This window comes from Oncorhynchus mykiss, chromosome 7 (assembly GCF_013265735.2).
Source record: "Oncorhynchus mykiss isolate Arlee chromosome 7, USDA_OmykA_1.1, whole genome shotgun sequence".
Taxonomy (NCBI): Eukaryota; Metazoa; Chordata; class Actinopteri; order Salmoniformes; family Salmonidae; genus Oncorhynchus; species Oncorhynchus mykiss.
Window position 1 is genome coordinate 38918354 of NC_048571.1, and position 6899 is coordinate 38925252.

The following is a 6899-nucleotide window of genomic DNA, read 5'->3' on the forward strand; positions in this document are numbered from 1 at the left end:
CAAAAGAAACCTGAGCCTACATAAGGCTGAGCTGACATGGGCTCCCGAGAGGCGCAGCGCTCTAAGGCACTGCATCTCAGTGCTTGAGACGTCACTATAGACACCCTGGTTCGAATCCAGGCTATATCACAAGCGGCCGTGCTTGGGAGTCCCATAGGGCGGCGCACAATTGGCTCAGCGTCTTCCGGGTTTGGCTAGTGTAGGCTGTCATTGTAAATACAAATTTGTTCTTAACTAACTTGCCTTTTTTAAATAAAGGTTAAATAAATAAAAAATAAGGCGAGACAAGGTGGGACAACATGGGAGACAAGGTGCCAAAGTAAGCCTACTCATGGATGACCCTCCTAAGAGGGCGCCAACAACTACTATTGGCTAAGAGATGTCCCATGAGGAGCAGTGATCAACCACTCCAACAACTGGCTGTTCCCATGATGGTATAATTCCCCCTCTTTGTGTACTAGATCTTAAACATGGTTTGTACCAATGTGGTTGAGAGATGTTTACTTTCCTGGAAGGTTACACGAAAATCCTGTTATTTAATATGTGTAGTAACACTGTAATTAATCTAGTAGCACATTGTATTAACATGTTGTTACACATAGGGACTCAAAGATAGTAGTCACAGCTGCGGCATCTCGGACACAACTCTGGTGTGGAGTGCTATGAATCTGGCAAGCACCTAATATGGTAGTATTAATCAGTCACTAGGGGGCATTGCAAGCCAATAGCTGACCATTACATATCCTACATGGACAACAGTGGGGGTGGATGATCTTTGTTAGTCCCGCTCCGCCAAAGTTTTTACAGACCTATTGATGTAATGTACTACCAGAATCTGTAATAAGTAGAATAGCAATTACATTCTATAGCTAGAAATGGACATTTTAACACAGGTACATATGAAAAATGATAAGTAATCACATGGAATATACAGTGCCTTCAGAAAGTATTCATACCCGTTGACTTATTCCACATTTTGTTGTGTTATCGCCTGAATTCAAAATGGATGACATTTGTTTTTCTCACCCATCTACGTATACACTTACCCCATGATGACAAAGTGAAAACATGTTTTTAGACATTTTTGCAAATGTATTGAAAATGAAATGTATAATTTACATAATTATGCACACCCCTGAGTCAATACATGTTTAGTTACTTTTGGCAGCGATTACAGCTGTGAATTTTTTGGGGTAAGTGTCAAAGAGCTTTGCACACATGGATTGTACAATAATTGCCCATTATTCTTTTTAAAAATGATTCAATCTCTGTCAAGTTGGTAATTGATCATTGCTAGACAACCATTTAAAAGTCTTGCCATAGATCTGCAAGCAGATTTAAGTCAAATCTGTATCTTAGCCATTCAGGAACATTCACTGTCCTCTTGGTAAGCAACTCCAGTGTAGATTTGGCCTTGTGTGTTAGGTTATTGTCCTGCTGAAAGGTGAATTCAAATCAAAATCGAATAGTTAAAAAAAATATTTACCCCCTTTTTCTCCCCAATTGTTAGTAGTTACTATCTTGTCTTATCGCTACAGCTCCCGTACGGAGGAACGGTGAGACGAAGATCAAAAGCCATGCGTCCTCCGAAACACAACCCAACCACAGTGCAAGGTGTCGGAGGAAACACTATGCACCTGGCGAACTGGTTAGCATCCACCACAAGAGTCGCTAGTGCGCGATGAGACAAGGATATCCCTACCGGCCTAACCCGGACGACACTAGGCCAATTGTGCGTCGCCCCATGGACCTCCCGGTCGCGGCAGGCTGCAACAGAGCCTGGGCTCGAACCCAGAGTCTCTGGTGGCACAGGCTGCGATGCAGTGCCTTAGACCACTGCGCCACCCGGGAGGTCCTAAAATCAAATAGTTTTGTTCGTGTACACATTTTGTAGGTGTTGTGAAATGCTTATGTTCCTAGCTCCAGTACACGCAAATATAAAAAATTAAAGAAAGGAATTAAGAAATATTAAAACAAGCAATGTCAGAGTCTGGAATATAATTATTCTGAACAAAAATATAAACGCAACATGCAACAATTTCAAAGATTTTACTGAGTTACAGTTCATATAAGGAAATCAGAAATAAATTCATTAGGCCCCAATCTATGGATTTTACATGACTGGGAATACAGATATGCATCTGTTGGTCACGGATACCTTAAGTGTTGGGGCGTGGATCAGAACCAGTCTATATCTGGTGTGACCACCATTTGCATCTTGCAGCGTAGAGTGGATCAGGCTGTTGATTGTGGACCTCTTCAATGACTGTGCAAAGTTGCTGGATATTGGCGGGCACTGGAACACGTCGATACAGAGCATCCCAAAGGAGCTCAGTGAGTGACATGTCTGGTGAGTGTGCAGGCCATGGGAAGGACTGGGACATTTTCAGCTTCCAGGAAATGTGTACAAATCATTGTGACATGCGGCCGTGCATTATGCTCAAACATGAGGGGATGGTGGCGAATGAATGTCACGACAATGGGCCACAGGATCTCGTCACCGGATCTCTGCATTTAAATTGCAATTGATAAAATATAATTGTGTTCGTTGTCCGTAGCTTATGCCTGCGCATACCATAACCCCACCGCCACCAAGGGGCACTCTATTCACAACATTGACATCAGCAAACTGCTTGCCCATACGACACCATACACCTGGTCTGCGGTTGTGAGGCCGGTTGGACGTTTTGCCAAATATTCTAAAACGACGTTGGAGGCAGCTTATGGTAGAGAAATGAACATTCAATTATCTGGCAACGGCTCTGGTGGACATTCCTGCAGTCAGTATTCCAATTGCACGTGCCTTCAAATCTTGAAACATCTATAGCATTGTGTTGTGTGACAAAACTGCACATTTTAATGGGGCCTTTTATTGTCCCCAGCTCAAGGTGCACCAGTGTAATTATCATGCTGTTTAATCAGCTTCCTGAAATCCATCCACCTGACAGGTGTGGCATAATCTTGGCAAAGTAGAAATATTCATTAATAGGGATGTAAACAAATTTGTGCACAACATTTGAGAGAAACAAGCCTGTTGTGCATATGTAACATTTCTGGGACCTTTCATTTCAGCTCATGAAACATGGGACCAAACACATGTTGCATAATATGCTTTTGTTCAGTGTAATGACAGCATCTCTGTTTCCTCTTTGACTATTCCGCATTGCAAAATTATAACCTTAATAGATTAAGCATAATCTTTTTTTCTTTTGTGTGTTTCTTAGCGTAATAATAACTCCTGTCTTTAAATGAGTGTGGTTCTCTCTAGCTTTGACAAATTCTGTCTCTAATACCTTACGTATCCTTTAAGATTGTTATTAGACTTGATGAAGGGAAGCTAAACTGATAATCAGAGTTTCAAGTGAATTTTCTCTTTGAATAAAAACTATTACTGGTGCCCTTATTCAATGTTATTCATTTGAAATAGTAGGCAGATTCGTTCATTAAGTTACCAATTGTTAGACCACTAAAGTTCCTACACAGTTATGGGTGAACAGGGACTACAGGAGGGGGCTGAGCACGCACCCTTATGGAGCCCCTGTGTTGAGGATCAGTGGAGCGGAGGGGTTGTTGCCTACCTTCACCACCTGGGGGCGGCCTGTCAGGAAGTCCAGGACCCAGTTGCACAGGGCGGGGTTCAGACCCAGGGCCCCGAGCTTAGTGATGCGCTTGGAGGGCACAATGGTGTTGGAGGCTGAGCTGTAGTTGATGAACGGCATTCTTCCATAGTTATTCCTCTTGTCCAGTATGGGATAGGGCAGTGTGCAGTGCGATGGCGATTGTGTCATCCGTGGATCTGTTGGGGCGGGATGCAAATATTAGTGGGTCTAAGGTGGCAGGTAAGGTGGAACTGATATGATCCTTAATTAGCCTCTGAAAGAACTTCAAGATGACAGAAGTGAGTGCTACAGGGTGATAGTCCTTTAGTTCAGTTACCTTTGCTTTCTTGGGTACACAAACAATGGTGGACATATGGAAGCAAGTGGGGACAACAGACTGGAATAGGGAGAAATTAAATATGTTCATAAACACTCCAGCCAGCTGGTCTGCATATGCTCTAAGGATGCGGCTGGAGATGCCATCTAGGCTGGCAGCCTTGCGAGGGTTAACGAGCTTAAATGTCTTACTCACGTCGGCAATGGAAAATGAGAGCGCACAGACCTCATGAGCCCGAAGTGGGGGAAGAAGGTGTTTAGTTTGTAGAGGAGCAAAATGTCAGTGTCCGCGTGTCTGGTTTTCCGTTTACAATCCATGATTGTCTGGAGTCCCTGCCGCATACAGTGCCTTCGGAAAGTATTCAGACCCCTGGACTTTTTCCACATTTTGTTATGTTACAGCCTTATTCTAAAACTGATTAAATCAAATATATCCCTCAGCAATATACACACAATACCCCATAATGACAAAGCGAAAAGTTAATTTTTATTTTTATTTTTAGCAAAAATTAAAACTAAAAGCAGAAATACCTTATTTACATAAGTATTCAGACCCTTTGCTATGAGATTCGAAATTGATCTCAGGTGCATCCTGTTTCCATTATGCTTGATGTTCCTACAACTTGATTGTGGTAAATTCAATTGATTGGACATGATTTGGAAAGCCACACACCTGTCTACATAAGGTCCCACAGTTGACGTCAGAGTAAAAACCAAGCCACGAGGTCAAAGGAATTGTCCATAGCGCTCCGAGACAGCATTGTGTCGAGGGGGAAGGGTATCAAAACATTTCTGTAGTATTGAAGGTCCCCAAGAACACAGTGGCCTCCATCATTCTGAAATGGAAGACGATTAGAACTACCAAGACTCTTCCTAGAGCTGGCCACCCGGCCAAAGTGAGCAATTGGGGGATAAGGTCCTTGGTCAGGGAGGTGACCAAGAACCCCAAGGTCACTCTGACAGAGCTCCAGAGTTCCTCTGTGGCGATGGGAGAACCTTTCAGAAGGACAACCATCTCTGCAGAATTCCACCAATCAGGCCTTTATGGTAAAGTGGCCAATCGGTAGCCACTCCTCAGTAAAAGGAACATCACAGCTCGCTTGGAGTTTGCCAAACGGCACCTAAAGACTCCCAGACCATGAGAAACAATATTCTCTGGTCTGATGAAACCAAGATTGAACACTTTGGCATGAATGCCAAGCGTCACGTCTGGATGAAACCTGGCACCATCTCTACGAAAAACCATGGTGGTGGCAGCATAGTGCTTTGGGGTTGTTTTTCAGCAGCAGGGACTGGGAGACGAGTCAGCATCGAGGGAAAGATGAATGGAGCAAAGTATGGAGGATGAATGGAGAAAAGTACATAGAGATCCTTGATGAAAACCTCCAGAGCACTCAGGTCCTCAGACCGGGGCCATGGATCACCTTCCAACATGTCAATGACCCTAAGCACACAGCCAAGACAGCGTAGTAGTGGCTTCAGGACAAGACTCTGACTGTACTAGAGTGGCCCAGCCAGAGCCCAGACTTGAACCTGATCGAATATCTCTGGAGAGACCTGAAAATAGCTTTGCAGCAATGCCTGCCATCCAACCGGACAGAGGTTGAGTTGATCTGCAGAGAAGAATGGGAGAACCTTCCCAAATACAGGTTGCCAAGCTTGTAGTGTCAGACCCAAGAAGAATTAGTGCTGTAATCTCTGCCCAAGGTGCTTCAACAAAGTACAGAGTAAAGGGTCTGAATATACATTTGGACACATCTACTCATTCAAGGGTTTTTCTTTGTTTTGACAATTTTGTACATTGTAGAATAATAGTGAAGACAAACTATTAAATAACACATATGGAATCACGTAGTAACCCAAAAAAAGTGTTAAACAAATCTAAATATATTTTATATGTGAGATTCTTCAAAGTAGCCACCCTTTGCTTTGATGACAACTTTGCACACTCTTGGCATTCTCTCAACCAGCTTCATGAGGTAGTCACCTGGACTGCATTTCAATTAACAGGTTTGCCTTGTTAAGTTAATTTGTGGAATTTATTTCCTTTCTTAATGCTTTTGAGCCATTCAGTTGTGTTGTGACAAGATAGGGGTGGTATACAGAAGATAGCCCTATTTGGTAAGAGACCAAGTCCATATTATAGCAAGAACAGCTCAAATCAAAATGTATTGGTCACATACACATGGTTAGCAGATGTTAATGCAAGCGAAATGTATGTAGCGAAATGCTTGTGCTTCTAGTTCCAACAGTGCAGTAATATCTAACAAGTAATCTAACAATTCCACAACTACCTAATACACACAAATCTAAAGGGATGGAATAAGAATATGTACATATCAATATATGGATGAGCGATGTCCGAGCGGCATAGGCAAGATGCAATAGATGGTATAAAATACAGTATGTACTGTACATATAACATGAGTAATGTAAGATATGTAAACATTATTATAGTGACATTATTTCAAGTGACTGGTGTTCCATTTATTAAAGTGGCCAATGATTTGCGTCTATGTAGGCAGCAGCCCCTCTGCGTTAGTGAATGCTGTTTAACAGTCTGACGGCCTTGAGATAGAAGCTGTTTTTCAGTCTCTCGGTCCCAGCTTTGACGCACCTGTACTAACCTCGCCTTCTGGATGGTAGCGAGGTGAACAGGCAGTGGCTCGGGTGGTTGTTGTCCTTGATGATATTTTTGGCCTTCCTGTGACATCGTGTGCTATAGGTGTCCTGGAGGCCAGGTAGTTTGCCCCCAGTGAAACGTTGTGCAGACCGCACCGCCCTCTGGAGAGCCTTGCGGTTGCCATACCAGGCGGTGATACATCCCAACAGGATGCTCTCAATTGTGCATTTGGACAAGTTTGTCAGAGTTTTAGGTGACAAGCCAAATTTCTTCAGCCTTCACCACACTGTGTGGGTGGACCATTTCAGTTTGTCTGTGATGTGTACGCCGAGGAACTTAAC